The 17,211-nt window shown below is 37.1% G+C and overlaps 1 non-coding gene and 1 pseudogene across 1 annotated transcript; one reads left to right on the top strand and one right to left on the bottom strand.

The window, feature by feature from the left end:
* LOC148878126 (cysteine-rich receptor-like protein kinase 25) overlaps nucleotides 1–9,103 on the bottom strand; it is a 32,981-nt pseudogene extending 23,878 nt beyond the window's left edge.
* Nucleotides 9,104–12,726: 3,623 nt separating this feature from the next.
* Nucleotides 12,727–12,800, top strand: TRNAN-GUU (transfer RNA asparagine (anticodon GUU)). Its single transcript has one exon. It is a non-coding gene; the product is annotated as a tRNA-Asn (tRNA).
* The last annotated feature ends 4,411 nt before the right edge of the window (nucleotides 12,801–17,211 follow it).

The raw sequence follows: 17,211 nt of genomic DNA, 5'->3' as shown, positions 1-17,211 counted from the left end.
TTAATCACTTAAGGGGTGAATTCTGAGATGGATCAGTTGATAGGATTGGGCCTAGACCCTATCCACTTAGAGAGTCCAAGATCTGAATAAGATTTAGATCTGAAAGCCTCCTAATTAGATTAGGAGATGGCTGATCTAATTTGCAGATAAGATAAGGGTTATCCGTTATCACTTAAGGGGACTTCTAATCCAAATATGATTTGGGTTAGCAACTCCTAATGGGATTAGGAGTTGATCCCTTTGAGATTATAAAAGGAGGAGGGGGCAGCAGCCTTTAGACATGCAATACACAGATCATTGTCTTCAGAGCTAAGATTACTAGAAGAGAGAACTCTGCACCCTACAAATACTCTCTTGCCGCCTCCTTCCTGCAGTCGTCGCTTCCAGCAGTTCAATCTCCAGTTCTTGGGAGAAATCAAGATTTGATCTTGATACCAATCTTTTGGAGAAAAGATTGGTGGGAGTTTTGTTCACAAGTTGAGTCTTGCAAAGGGTCAAGTTCTTTTGGAAGGACACTGCTGATTCTACTCCACCCTGCACTACGCCATCTTCAGTGGGAGCAGATTTTGGATCCTTCCTTGGGCATGAACACCTCCATTGGAAGATATTGCTTCTCTATGTCCGATATAATCCCTCCCTACTCCTTTTGGTTCAGATCTGGTTCAATTTATGGTTCAAGAATGATCAATGAAAATATGATTTTCTAAATAGGGAATTCGATTCCCAATTGAAGGGAGAGAAAAATTTTTGAAATTCGCCCCCTCATTCCGCATTCTTTGGGCGTCCATGTGATGGATATCCTATCCCATCAGTCGTTGCACCAGTTATCGTAGCACCTCGGGTTAAAGGCTAGCTCCCTCGCATAACCGCCCGTTGTAATCATCGTTCTGTACACGACTTCTGGTGCACGCAGAAGACTGAGATTCTTATTTGCTTCTTCTTCTTCAAGCCCAAAAGCAGAAGCAGGGTAATCTGGAGGTTACCATCTGGTGCACGGAAGCTTGTCGATCCATCTTCGAGGATAATCACAAAAAGTGCACTGTTGTTATTCTCATCTGTGTCTTCCTGCTCCGCCGCCCGGTACAAAGGTAAACAGAGAACTCGACAGAACCGACGAGTGAAGCTTGGATCCTCCGTCTTTCGAGTCTGCGACCACACCAACGATTCCTCTGCTCTGCTCTATTTGGAACCGACGACTCCTCTACTCCGGTTGGCTACGGAACAAGCTTGGATCCTCTGTCCTCCATCTTCCAAGTCTGCGACCAAACCAATGATTCCCCTGCTCTGCTCCGGTTGGCTGCAAGCATGGATCCTATACGACCAGACCAACGACCAGCGAACGAGATCTTACCGGAAGCAGGGTCATCAAGGTAGATATCCCAGAGGGTGACTCAACCCGAATCAGGAGCTCCTTACTCTTGACGCCTCTTCATCTAGTGGTTCTCCACGAATGTGATAATGTGTTGCGTTCTTTCTCCTTAAGCCAGATGAACCCGGCTTCCCTGTTGTAGCCCACCTTCTCCGTGCCATCCAACGGCAATAGACTTTGGGGCAGTAACAACCCCAGGCTGGCTGCAACACAAGTCCGACCCGAACAAGAGGTCACTCATCAGTGGGTCTCGTAGTAAGCCTCTGTTTCAGAAAACAGTCGGATCTGAACCGACCCGGGCATTAAGCGTAAGACCCCAGGCAGCGACATCTCCTCTAGAAGCTCCAGCAATTTCTTCTTGCAGAGAGCATCTCCGCCTTCTCTCTGCAATTCTCAATCGCTTGACTCGCCATTGCTGTTGTTTGAGCTAGTCACTAAGGCTTAGTTGGGGGAAGACAGAAACAAAATATACTGAAGAAAGCAAGAAAAGGAACATGGGTCTGAGCCTAAGCCTGAGCAAGAGCCCCGAGTCTGCCTTGATTCTTTTCCCGTGATTTGCATTGCTCCAGAGTTTTGTGTTTCTCCTCATGGATTCGTCTGAAGCTGCTCAACATATCTCTCATCCCATCATTGTTACCTTCGATGGCTCAAATTATGATTTATGGTCCCATGAGATGTGCAGTTTTCTCAAGGGACATCTTCTATGGCGATATGTGACAGGTGAGATTCCCAAACCTACTAAAATTGCTGATGAAACAAAGAATAAATTTGCTGAACGAGTAGAAAAATGGGACGGGAAAAATCATCAAATATTGACATGGTTTTGCAATACTTGTATTGCAAGCATCAAGTTGGAATTTCGCAGATATGACTCTCCTAAAGAGGTATGGGATTTCTTACAAGTTCGTTATTCTATTTCTGATGATGTGCATCGATTTCAGCTCTATAGGCGTCTTCACCGTATGAAGCAGCAACCTGAACAGACCATTCACAGCTATGCCTTTGAATTACAAGTTCTTTGGGATCAGTTAGCACAATGTGAACCTGAATGGGATAGTACCTCTGCAGCTACTACTTATTCCAAGCTTCATGATCGCTAACATGTTTGGCATGTTCTAATGACTCTCAGGGATGAGTATGAATCTATTAGCGGTACTCTACTTCATCGTAGCCCATTGCATTTTCTTGAAGTTGTGATCAAAGATTTGCTCTCTAAAGAAACTTGTCTAAAAACACTCCAAGATGAGCGATCCTTCTTATCTACTGATGTTGTTCTTCACACTATTTCTAAGTGCCGCTGCTTGCAAGCCAAAAAGGCGTCTGGATAGAAATCATCATCCATGGGTTCTCAGGCTTTGAGTTCTACTGCAGCTGCTGCCACAGAGAATTCTTCTGAAAACACCTCTCCAAAATTCTCTTAGAGAACTCCAAGCTCTTCTTCACCAGCTCCAACCTGATTCTGGTATGCCTTCTAATTCAGTCTTGTCCATCACTCCAGGTACTACCTCATCATGGTATTTTGATTCTGCCTGCTGCAATCATATGACATCCAATTCATCACTATTTATTTTCAAGTCACATTCTTCTATTGCACCAATTGTTCATACAGCCGATAGTTTCACCTTAACTGTCAAAAGTGTGGGCACTGTTTTAACATCTCATTTGTCACTTCCTAACACTTTTTTGGTACATAAATTATCTCTAAATCTTATATCTGTTGGACAATTATGTGAACTTAGTTTTGAACTACATTTCTCAAGTCGTGGTTGTACTGTGCAGGATCCATAGACAGGGAAGATCATTGGGACAGGTCGTAAGGTTGGGAGACTATTTGAGCTATCATCTATTCAATTACCATCTCTTGTTGTTGTTGTTACCTTTAGTATCTATCATTCTCATCTTGGTCACATTTCTACCTTTAAATTAGGATCTTTAATTTCTAATGGATGTTTGGGTCCTGTTAAAACAACAGACTTTGACTGTGTTTCATGTTCTCTTTCAAAGAATCATGCTTTGCCTTTTACTATAAGTGATTATGTTTCTTCTGCACCTTTTGATCTTATCCATTCTGATATTTGGGGCCCTTCGCCTCATAATACCATGGGTGGTTTGTGTTATTTTGTAATCTTCATTGATGATTTCTCTCGACATACATGGATTTATCTCATGCGTAATAAATCTAAATTATCTGCAATTTATATTCAATTTTCCACCATGATCAAAACTCAGTTTTCCTCTACATCAAAATTTTTCGCATTGATAATGCCATGGAATATAGAGATTCTATCCTCACCCAATTTCTTTCACAAAATGGAACTATCATTCATAGATCCTGTCCCGGTACCTCTCAACAAAATGGGCATACAAAACGAAAACATAGGCATATTCTTGATATTGTTTGAGCTTTTTTTAATCTCTTACTCTTGTCCTGAATGTTTTTGGGGGGAAGTAGCCCTCACTATTGTTTATACCATCAATCGCATTCCTTCTCCTGTTATTGGTAATATTTCTCCTTATGAACGATTGTATGGCCATTGCCCTGATTACCAGTCTCTTTGTGTATTTGGTTGTGCTTGTTTTGTTCTATTACAACCTCATGAACATACCAAATTGGAACCAAAAGCACGTCTATGTTGTTTTCTCGGGTATGGTATTGAACATAAAGAATATTGGTGTTGGGATCCTCTTTCCCAACGAATTTGCATATCTCGTCATGTTACCTTTTGGGAACACAAAATGTTTTCCAGTCTCTCCCCATTTCGAGTTATCACGACATCTTCACATTTCTTTACTAATCCTACTATCTCATTTTTTCCTGATGATTTACCTGCAGGTCCGACTACTTCATCTGATAGCTCTAACAGTACTGCACAACCTGCAACCTCTCCTGATGCATCTACCTTGCCTATGGATCATCCAGCTCTGCCTTTTTCTGAGCCCTTGATTCCTCCTGATGAATTCGACCCTGCTCATTCTAATGCTTGACTCCGTCGCTCTGGTAGGGTCACTAAACCTTCCATTCTTTTTCATGATTTTCATTGTTATTCTACCATTGTATTTTTATATGAGCCTTGTACCTATCGCGAGGCTAGTACTGACTCTCTATGGCAGAAAGCAATGGAAGAAGAAATTCAAGCTCTTACAAGCACTCATACTTGGGATTTAGTTGACATGCCTCCAGATAAATCCGTGATTGGTTGCAAATGGGTCTACAAAATCAAGACTCGAGCAGATGGTTTAGTTGAAGGTATAAAGCTAGATTAGTAGCTAAAGGGTTCACACAGGAGTATGGCATTGATTATGATGAGACTTTTGCTCCAGTAGCCCATCTCACTTCTGTTCGCAGTCTTATTGCGATTGCTACAGCTAAGCACTGGCAGTTATTTCAGATGGATGTTAAGAATGGTTTTCTCAATGGCGATCTTTCTAAAGAGATTTATATGCAGCCCCTTCCTGGTTATGATCATCTCCCTAATCAGGTTTGTCATCTCCGTAAGTCTCTATATGGACTTAAGCAGGCGCCTCAAGCATGGTTCTCCAAATTCAGCTCTATTGTTTGTCAGTTTGGCTTTCAATCTAGCACTTATGATCATGCCTTGTTCATCCGAAAGACCTCATAGGGTTGTGTACTTCTCCTCCTTTATGTGGATGACATGATCATTACTAGCAATGATTTGCAGGGCATTATTAGCAAATAGTTTGAAATGAAAGATCTTGGTCGACTAACTTATTTCTTAGGCATTGAGGTCTCCTCCGACCAATTGAGATATTATCTGTCTCAGGCCAAGTATGCCACTGATCTTGTTTCTCCTGCAGGACTCACTGATACTAAGACTATTACCACTTCAATTGAGCCTAATGCCCATTTGGCAGCCACTGATGGTACTCCTCTTAGTGATTGCACCTTATATCGGCAACTAGTTGGCAATCTTGTATACCTTACTTTTACTCGTCCTGATATTGCATATGTTGTCTATATTGTGAGCCAGTTCATGTCAGCCCCTCGCACTACTCATTCTGCTGCTGTGCTTCGGATCATCCGTTATGTCAAGGGCACTTTGTTTCATGGACTTCACTACTCCAGTTCTTCCTCTCTTCATTTGATCGCATATTCTGATGCTGATTGGGTCGGTGATCCTACTGATAGATGCTCCACTATTGGTTATTGCTTCTTTCTTGGAGATTCCCTTATATCTTGGCGTAGTAAGAAGCAAACGGTTGTCTCTCGTTCTAGTACTAAAGCTGAATATCAAGCTCTTGCTGACACTACTTCCGAGCTACTATGGTTACGATGGTTACTCCATGACATGGGAATTACTCATTCATCTGCAACCCCTCTTCACTGTGACAATCGTAGCGCCATACAGATTGCCCACAATGACGTCTTTCATGAGCGCAATAAGCATATTGAGATTGATTGTCACTTTATTCATCATCATGTGCTCGAGGTTACTGTTCGCCTTATTCCTGTCCCTTCCCAGGATCAGTCTGCAGATATATTTACCAAAGCTCACTCTTCTCTTCGCTTTCGTGCTCTCATTGACAAACTCCAGATGACTGATACATTATCATCTTGAGTTTGAAAGGGGATGTTAGCGTATTCTATCAAAATTGGTTTCATTATCTCCTTCCTTCTAGGAGATAGCTGTACATATCTTATCTTCTCTTCTTTCCTTATTGTATCCTCTTTAGGTCACCGACCTTGTCTCCCTATTGTATCCTTATTATAATTAGCTCTATTATAAATAGAGTTGTAGCCTAGAAATATCTTCTCCATTCATCCTTCTTGGTTCGTATGAATAAGCGTATTAATTAGGTATTACTGTTACTCCTAAAACATTTAGATTCATTAATTTTTATATGACTAATTAGTAAATAATAATAAGATGAAGATTTGGATATAAACTTGCAATGTTCCAACAATTCTACTTGTATTTCCGTTGAGTTTGATCCACTCCAACAGGTTTTGCCACGCCGAAATCTGCAATTTTGGGATTCATGTCTCCATCTAATAAAATATTACTGGATTTACGATCTCGATGAACAATCTTCAGTCGAGAATCTTCATGTAGATCGCGCTATTCCCGGTATAATTTTGTAGCGTGTTTCCCAGTCCAAATGTCTACGTTTGGTGGGATGTGGAGATAACATTCCTCCAAAAATTAATAGAAGAAGAAAATTAAAAGATAAAGAAGGCCAAATGGGATGAAATCAGATTTGAAAATGTAATACGCTTATTTATTGAATTAAAATTAATAAATAAGCCACATCCTGCCAGTATAATTTTGTAGCGTGTTTCTTGCCTCCTCTTCCAACCAATACTACTGAAGCGATATCTCCTAGCTCACCCTTTTTCTAGAAGCGGGGTGGAACTTACTTGCTATTCATCAGAGATTCCTTTTGCTTGCTCCACCGCAAATCAAACCTTTCTGTCTGCATGTCTCTTACATGAGATCTTTAAACCCATCCATTTAGTTGTCCCTTTGGCCAAAATTAGAGATTTTAAGTTTTTGATGAATGGCCAAAATTATAATATAGTTCAAACTTGGTCGTCTTGTCCTAAAGTTTGTGCTGAGATGAAGTAAAGCCAATTTTATTTCAAAAAATATATAAATACAAATTTGTACTGTATATTATATATACATATAGTATGTATATATTGTATTGGCTGATATGATATACCCTTTTTAAAAATTTTAATTTAAAGTTCTAATATAGAATTAAGTGGTATTTGGGATTTAGATTAAACCTATTTTTGCCTATAGTTTATCCTTATATTGTTAAAGTTGTAGATTCATGCTGGTTTTGAATTTGAAACCATGTTTGACATATCCATTAATTGTTTCTTATCACTATCAGGTCGGGTTCGGAGGTACCCTATCTCAATTTAATCTGATCTATTTGCAATCCTAGGGGTTTGGAGAGGTGTTTTCAGTTATTTGTTGACCCGGCGGGTTGAATTGTTTGAACTGTTACCCAGTCAAAATTCTGGGTCTGGTTTGCATGAAACCTGTCATTTGGTTTAAAACATCTCACCTCGAAACGTCAAACCAGTGACCCACAACGCAGCGGTTCGTCCTTTAGGTTGACCTCTAAAATTAACATTGGTTTGGAGAACATGGTACCCTTTGTGTATAGTACATTTTTTTTTTATCAAAAAGAAAGAAAATAAAAAGGAAAAAAGTCTAAGTACCAAACAGGAAGCGATCTAGGCTCGTATTAAGCACAAACTCATAGACCAACAACTTCTCTTCTTCTTCCAAGCAAAACCCTAGGAGTTTAACAAGGTTCCTGTGTTGAAGCCAAGCAACCGAAACAACCTCGTTCTTGAACTCTTGGCCACCTTATCCAGAATTTCTGGATCTCTTCACGGCTATTTCTTGCCCACTTGAAAGTCTACCTTGATCATGATACAGTAAAGCATCTATATATTAGAGATCTTTAATCAAGTCATCATTGTTATTTGTGTTTTAATTTGTTGATAATTATTAATAATTACCTTGTAAACAGCACCAAATCCACCTTCTCCAAGCAGAGAAGTTGTCTGTTGCTGCTTTTATAGTCTCGAAGTCAAACTGCAAGGATTCCACACTTGTAATCTCAACTATCTCTACACCCACAAACAAAAACGAAACAGAAATAAGAAGAGCATTTAATAACTAAACAGTATATATAGAATCTTATTACAATCGATGACAATAAAATAATAAGCCAGGATACTTGCCATTCTCATTTTCTTCCTTCGTAGTGAACAGAAGAAGAAAATGATGGACGGAATCAGCAGTACTGCCGCTACGGGTATGATAACAATAACAATAGTTTTTGATGATGATGAGGTACTCCGATTTCCTACGGATCATAAACAAATTTAGCCAATATTATTGAATGCTGAATTTGCAGAAAACATTCACCTAATAACAGAGCCAAGACCTCAAGAAAATTTTGGGGTCTAGTAAAAACTATCCCTGGTAGCTGTGGGTACCTGAAGGTGCGGGGGGTTGTGGTGATGGTGGTGGAGGATAGAAAGGGGTCATGTCATAGTGCACTAAACAGCTAGGACGGAGAACATAGGCTGATTGTCTCAGGGCACAACAGTTTGGAAGATCAGCAATTACAGTTCTTAAGCATTTCTCACACTGGATTCCAGATAGATCTGGAGTACACTGCACATGACAGTATAAATGCTGAAACAGAGTGTAATTGGCATCTCCAGTAGCAAACTTTTGAGGAGGAGAATAGTAGGCTGCGCGGATAACTAGGCCATCCATCAAATCTGACAATACTTTGTTAAACAATAACGAATCAGAGACATTGTAACCGCCACGAAACCAAGCCCATGGATATTCTTCGTCGGTAGAGAAGATAGATCGGTTTGAATATCTAAATAGACAATCATCATACCATATTATTGCCTCTTTTTGGTTGGGGCATCGCTGTAAGATATCTCGGCTTGAAGCACTGACGCAAGCCCGGCATGTGTCAAGACTGGCATAACCGTTGCACATGAAGATCCGCACCAACGCCGGTGGTGTCGTTGTAGAAGCCCAGAGAAGAAGCCTTGGAGGAAAGAGTAGGGAGGAGAAGATTTAGATTGTTTTGATAGGTACTGTGGTCAGTAAAATTACCTGCTGTTTCAATACAAAAATGGTATATGTAGCTTTGCTCTGTACTTGGACCAATCACAATGGAGAAAAGAAGCAAAAGCAAGATCAACCGAAAGGATTTTGAAACATGGAGAAGAAGAAGAAGAAGCAGCACAACATATTGCGCCATTGAAAAACTATATCAAGAGTCGCAACCTTACAAATGATTTGAATGCTGGAGACAGAAACAGCTTATGTAATTTATTAGGTGCCTGCCATGTCCAAGCGTGTAGAAACCTTCAAATTTCAATGGAACCACTCACGTAGTAGGTTCAGTTGTATATGTTTTAACATCGATATTGATGTGAACCAGCATTTGATTATCATGGCTGTGTAAGAAAATAATTTGAAAAAGAAAAGAATTAGTCTTGTTTACCAGCAAAAAAAAAAACAAAACAAAAAAAAATAAAAAACAGAAAGAATTAGTCGTGTGGGAAATTACCTCTTACGGTCTTACCGACCGGAGAACATTCAACATGGATGCGCTCCAACTTGTTGCTGTGGAAGAAAGTCAGTGGATCGGGTTAGGTGGTAAACCCACCTTGACCTCGGGTCATTCTTATTCGAGCTGCGGATCGTATCGTGTAAATATAGCCTTGATTGAGTAAGATAGGGATATCAATGGTCCAATACCATTCGAAATACTTTGATTAGGAATCGACCTACATTAGACTTGGTCCGCTAATTGCTGGGTCAACCGTATTCTTAACAATTCATCGATAGGCAAATACAATAGTCAGGTGCTCTAGTAATTTAATCATATGGTAGATTTTTATCTTATATATTAATGTCACACGAAATATACTTAGGTTCAAATACTATTTTTCGAAGCCTACAAAGCGTCCAAGCAATTATTTCTATTTTCATTCAAATACTATTAGTATCATTTATATTTTTTAACATAGAAATTGATGTGATTCAGTATTTGATCATCCTGGTTGTCTAATAAAATAACTTGAAAAATAAAAAGGAAAAATTAGGGTTTGACTATGATAAAAGAAGACAAATAGGCCTCTGTCAATGGTATAAAAAAATCTGAGGCTTGATCCGACATCTGATTTGATTATTTTGAATTTGGATGATGTATTTATATAATTGGGTCGGACTTGGATGTTACAATCTATACCTAATTACTAATTAAATCAAATTTGTATTTGATCCCATCTGATTAGATTAAAATCTAAATCTGATTATATATTATTTATTAATTTTAATATATAAATTTTACATAATTATATTTAAAATTATAAAAATCTATTCTATATATTATATTATATATGAATTTATATATATATATATATATATATATTGTTATATTTATCTTAATTTATTATATATAAGTTGAAAAATAAATAATTTTTTATTTTTTCTGGTATTTTAGAAAATTTATAGCAAAGTCGGATTAAAATCTAAATTCGATCCAAGTCCATTAAGATTCGAATTCAAATCTGAGTCTTTAAATCCGATCAGATTCGGATGTAATTTCTCAATAATCAGATCGGATGTGAACTTTGTTGCATCCAATCCGATTATAGCCCTAAAAACAAGATATTAATAACCAATTAGGTGGTATTTATTAAAATTATGGGAGGATCATAATTGGTCAAATCCCTTTTGCTGGTATCATATCTTATAGGCAGTATAGATTTTTCTATATTTTTAGTATTAATATTGATGTGAATAAATGTAAAAAATGATAGGTGTGAGTCTATATTTAATCATCCTGTGAAAAAAAATAATAGCTTTGTTATAGAATAAAATCTATTCAAGGACCTCACTTAACAGTTTAAGCTTTTAGATTATATTGAATGGTTTTTTCACCCCATTATAATTAATTAAGTTTCAGCGCAAAATATGATTAGGCCTGTACTGTCTACACTTCAAGCCCGATGGGCTTTTGTGTAAAAGGACATATTAGAGAATAAAGTCTATTCAAGAATCCTCACTTAACAGTTTAAGCTTTTAGGTTGAATGGTTCTTTCCCCACTAACACCATTCAACATATTATTATTATTATTATATATATATATATATATATATATATATATATTACCATCAATGTGGACGTGAATCAGTATTATTTGATCATCCTGGCTGTGTAAGAAAACATTTGAACAAAGAATGAAGAATTAAAATTAGTCTTGTGGGAAAAATACCTCTTTCTGTTCAACATTCAACATGAGTGCTCTCGCTGGTTTGCTATGTGGGGTAAGTTGGTGGGGATAAGTGTTTAACCCACCTTGATCTCGGGTTAGTCTTATTTGAGTTTCAGTTCATGTTCAAGTTGGAATTGCACCACGCCAGACCCAACCTGTTTGCAGAGTGCCCTTTTGAAGGGTTTTTCTGCAGTCAGGAAGCCGTATTTAATGAAAATCCTGGAAAACCGAAAAATCTCAACACTTTCCTGTGAATCTATTTTTGGTAGCTTCTCAGAAGCTGTTCAATCAACGCAGAAGCCTTCTCAAGACTCAAGCGGGCCTTAATTGACATATAGAATTAAAAAAAAAAGAAAATTGGAAAAATGGTGCTGAGAAACCCAGGTGCGGGAGGGATTCGATTTCAAGTATCTACTTTGACCAACAAGAGACCTTACCAACCAAATGGTTGGTACCTTGCTTATAAAGATTAGTGGATTGCTACTAAATATCGAATTTATGCAACTCTTGATTTTCTTCTCACAGGCAGGACCCATAAAAATGAGAATATAAAATGGTTTGACTACAATATTGTCACTGAAAAATGCAAAACAAATCTTTATTTTGTTTTCTTTTGAAAAAAAAGCTTTATTAATAATCATGAAAATACCCTTGGGGGTGGAGGAGATTAAACTTGACCCTTTGACATAGAACTATACAAAGTAAGAGATTCAAATTTATATCTGGGGTTACAAAGGATTCTCAGGAAGAATGATGAGGATGAAAACCTTTGTTTGGTCTCGATGATCCCCACGCTGCTTTAAATTAATTATCACTTATCAGCCACTATCTCAAGTTCGTCCGTAGACATTTTATTCTTTTTTTATCCAATCACCCATTCTTGGTTAAGATTATTCTTCTATATTGATGTACTTTCTTTGTCTGGTCTTTCTCCATTGTGACTGACTAGGAAAAAAAAATAAAATGAAAAAGAAGTTCATACTTTGTTCATGTTCGAAGCAAGTTATTTGTATGCTTGTGCACAATTACTAGGAATTTAGCTATTTACAAATTTCATTTTATATTTTTCTTACTAATAATTTATCTTAGATTTCAACTCGGCACTGTAGGAATAAAAGCAATGGAAAGCCCTAAATGTCCAAATTGCAGACAGCAACTTGGATCCTTCAACCCAAACCTAACCAGGCCCACCCAGCCCAGGACAAATTGGGTTAGAACTTAGAAGGTTCATAAGCCCAAATTTGGACCTTTGCTTAACTTAAAGCACCAAAAGTGATTTAGAGTGGGATGGCTACATAAGGGCCCAGCCCATTGAGCCATATGAGTTCACATGCATGCATGTATTTATGAGAAAATTGTTATGTAAAGCAAAAACTATATATTCATCACAAAATAACAAAAGAAAAATGGTAATATTGTTCTATTATATCTCAACTTAAAAAGAGATAATAGGTAGCTTGGCCATCATTTACCAAGAGCTCAAACTAATTCATGCTTGATCTCAACTTACCCCAGCATCAATTCAATTTTATACGTTTTGCACACCAATATTTGTTGTGCTGGAGTAGCTCAGTTGGTTAGAGCGTGTGGCTGTTAACCACAAGGTCGAAGGTTCAAGCCCTTCTTCTAGCGATATCAAGTATTCTTATTGCCCTGACTATGATTTTTTTTTCACTTTTTTTCTCATTAAAAAAAAAAAAACTGGAGTGGGTGTGATTATGGGCCCAGAGACCATTTCGCAAAAATGCTTGAATTTGGATGATGGGCAGAGGAGTGCTGAGTGCAGGCACTTGACTTCCTTGATCTTATTTTGCATGATCAATATCGGGACGGGTTAGGTAGGTTATCTACTTATCAACAGGTAATTAGTACTGGTTCATATAAAATTTGAATGTACTGGTTTATGCTCAATTTTAGACCTGGAAAAAAGTTGTTCCAACCGGCGAATCCGACCATACTCAATCCGAAAAAATAGGGTTAGGGTCTTATATTTAGTTATCTGAATGTGAGAATGACCCAGCCTGACTCAATGGATCAATCCACTGATCTGATTGTCAAATTTAATTTGGATTATTTATGCATTGTTATAAGTTTACACTCTTTAATTTTTTTATTTAATCTTTACTCTTTATTGTTTACTTTTTAAAGTTTTATATTTGGAATTTTAAGATTAATTTCTTTAATTTTGATATTTTTCATGTAGTCTTTCTTTATTTTTTTTTAATTTCAGTTATTTTTTGGAATAACCCGAATTAACCCATAGGTCAACACTAACCCGAACATTTAAGATTAGGGTCTAGCATTTGATAACCCAACCCGACCCAAAATCAACCCGAAATGTCTTGGCCCAACCTGAACCTGACCAACCCAACCCAATTGCCAGGTCTACTCAATTTATTATCTATTCACATTCGCAGTGATTTCCTTTTGGTGTCAGGATATTAGTACATCATAAAGACTATGATACCCAAAACAAATATTAGTAACCAGGTAGGTGTCCATTGAGATTCTCGAACTAGAACTTCTGGGTTGAAATCCTTAGAAAGAATCTCAAACGACCGACGCTATCGATTCATTACTGTATTGCCATTACCATACCTTCTGTTACGTTTGCTTGGAGATTCTATTGGCAATTTGGCATTTCTAAACCAAGGGATTAACGCAGTGTAAATCCATCCATCTCCACTGGAATTTTATTCGTATAGGGGGATAAAAGTTGCAAGACAATCCCCTTGAAGTCAAGGGTGGTCTGGGGTTTCTGAGATGGCAAGACATGGTTTTCTCAAGAAATAAATAAAACGAAAAAAAAAGAAAATCCATATATGCCCTATCTGATATTTGGTTCTCTCGTTTGGGAGATAACACCATTCACCCAAGACCTGGGGTAGAGTGAAGTACTTGGTGGAAAGACCTACGCAAGGCAGTCCCTACAAAAATGGGATTAAGGATACTTAAAGGAGATCAAGAAGTTATATTCTAGATAGAAACAACAGACTACCATTTTCTTGAGTGACCTTGTCTAAGGGAAATCTAGTTTGGGTTCACACCTCAATCCAAGGTTAAATCAAGGCACTGAGAACAATTTCTGGGTAACTCCAAACTCCATCTGTAAGAATTGCCAAACAAGTGTTAGCTGGGCTTCATTCAAATTCCATTTAATTTAGACTAGCATGAGATGCTAGAAACAATAAAGTCCTCTGCAATGTAATGCCAGATCTAAGGTAAGTAGCTGGATATATAAAATTTCAGGGTTCGACTATGATATGAAAAACCATATCATATCGAAAATCCCTAAAAATTACTGGATTTATTTTAGTAACCGGTATAGTACAATTAAAATTTAAAATATCCAAAAAAAAACTAAAAAGTGATGTTAGAAATAAAGGAAAATGTAAAACGGAGCTCACATCCAACTACGGAAGATGAAGTCAGTAATGAAAAAAAAGGAAATTAGAGTGTATAGGTCGACTGTGATAATCCGTATTACCTGTCCCGAAATAGACAAGTCTAATATTGATTGGTCCATCTCATCTGATATGATAAACTTGGCTAGAGAAACAAAGAATGGTGTTGAAGAAAAATTTATGGGAGTTTTAACTCAACTTTTAACTGCATTTATATTAGAAACAACCTGTGTCCCTTGTCAGACCCACATTGGTAGGAGACTTGCGCACCGGCTGTTCAATAGTCCTTGATAAACCGGAACCTATGATGACATAAAATCAAGTGCCTATCAACCAGCTCTTGTGAGCCATCCGGCCAGGAAAGAGAATAGATGCAAAGGAAGTAGACTACGCATTTCATGATTGTCTCCAATGTAATTTCATGGGGCTACACAAGAGGGGTAGCCCATCCCCTTTCCCTTAACCCCCCAACCCTTGGTGGCAGCGGCGTTTGATCCCAGGTCTCTACTCCACGAATCAGAGAAATTACCAACTGAGCCACGATCCAAACTGAAATTTGGTGCAGTCTCAAATTGATCAATCAGTCATACATATATATAATACATTATAAAAATATGTCATATATATATATGACGCAGGCCCAGAGTGGGTTTGGATTATATAAGTACTAAGCCCAGGCCTGGCCTGAAAATTTTAAAAGTTTTAACTTTTGGACGCAGACCTAACTTGAAGCCCTAAAAATCGAAGCTTAGCTGTACAAAATCATAGGTTCAATTGGTCTGGACTCAGGTTGGGTCCGCCCAAATTGCACCCTATCAAGTTTCATAGGTGATCGTTTTAATATAGATAAGGAGCTTTAGTATGAGCATTTTTATCTGCCCTTGGCCATACTTGGTTTATATTTTCTTTGTTTCTTTTTTTTTTAAGTCAAAATGTCATTCATTACTTAGAAATCAAAGAGTACGTTTCCGATGATATAACATGTAAAAACTTTAATGAATAAATGCTCAACTTCATATATGAAATCAAATGGAATATAAATACATAATTGACACTGAAAGTGGCTTATAACCACCCTAACTAGGAGCGGAAAACTTTTGGCCGTTGAAAAAGTAGTATTCGCATCCAATATTTTTTACTAGTATTTGCAAATAATATGACAAGCAAATAACTGAGCATGACACAGCAAATTTTGCTGTTTTCCAAAACAACCGAAGTTTTTCCCTAGGAGGGGAGTGTTGGAGACGCAAATTAATTAGAAAAACTTCAAACTTATGGAGCAAATGTTTTAGTTGCATATTGATTTCTCAATGTCATATATATACTGGCGGGGCTTGTACGGGTCTTATTAAGTGAAAGTAAAATAATAGAAATATATAAGAGTATACAATTATTTTATATTTTAATTTTTGAAATAATTAATAACTATTTATATTTTATATATTACTTTCATAATATTTTTACAATACAAAAATAACAATAATTAGTTCACTTTGGGTTGTTCATCAAATCAATAAAACCGACCAATCTAACACAATTCAATCCAAGTAGGTTGGTTTTCTAGCACCTTCAATTATCTTTGGTTTAGCAATTTCCCAACTTGACCAGGTTGGGTCAAATTCAGTTTGGCCATTTGTAAATCAACCAAAACCGAATCGACCTGACCATAGATATATATTAATATTTTCTATTTTAAAAACAGCTTTCTAAATATAGGAAAGTGGTGAAATTCCCATATTTCTTAGTCTACACTAAAATATTTTATATTATAAATTTAATTTTTATTTTATTTTTAATAATACCACTATAATTTCTTAAATTTAAATTTCATTTTTTAAGTTTAAATCTTTTTAATCAATCCAAAATGATACAATCCGAGTTGCTTAGTTTTCACTAATGGTCAATCGGTTTCGGGTGACCAACTCCCCAACCTGATTAGGTCGATTTGGTTGGCCAAACAACCTACAACCAAACCAAACCGACCTATAAACACTTTTAATTTTAGCGAAACTAATAGTCTAATCTCTAATAAATAACAATAGTTTAATCTCCAATAATTATTGAAAATTTATGGCAAAAATACACTTATTGAAAATAAATTTATAATGAAAATACAATAAATGACTAATAAAAAAAATAATAAATATAACAATTACAAATATACAATAAACACTAAAAATATATTAAATTAGTCAATAAATATTGTAATCTCAAATAATAGTTTACTCTCTAATAAATATTAATCAATGAATTGTAAAAAGGATACCAATTACTGAAAATAAATTTATAACAAAAATACAATGAGTACAAAGGTTTTAAAAAAAATCAGATTGGACACAGAACCTGACGAACCAATTTGTGGTCATGTATCAACTTTTTGTGCTAAGTACCTCGTCATATGGTCTGCTTCCAAGTGGTCGATGACTTAGAGGCCGAAGTGAACTTTTGCTGGATGAGGACTTGGATGCCGAGCTGACCAGGCCGAGTTGGGGGCAGATTAGGTGCTAAGTTAACTGGGCCGAGCTGGACAGGTTAGGTGCCAAACTGATTGGGCCGAGCTAGGTAGGTTAGGTGATGATCTGACTAGACCGGTGCCAAACTGACTGGACCGAGCTAGGCAGGTTAGGTGACGATCTAAC

The sequence above is a fragment of the Nelumbo lutea genome, chromosome 1 (genome assembly GCF_056320005.1).
Source record: "Nelumbo lutea isolate HS-2025 chromosome 1, American lotus-T2T, whole genome shotgun sequence".
Taxonomy (NCBI): Eukaryota; Viridiplantae; Streptophyta; class Magnoliopsida; order Proteales; family Nelumbonaceae; genus Nelumbo; species Nelumbo lutea.
The sequence above is the reverse complement of the archived record's forward strand: the minus strand, read 5'-3'. Positions and strand labels throughout refer to the sequence as shown.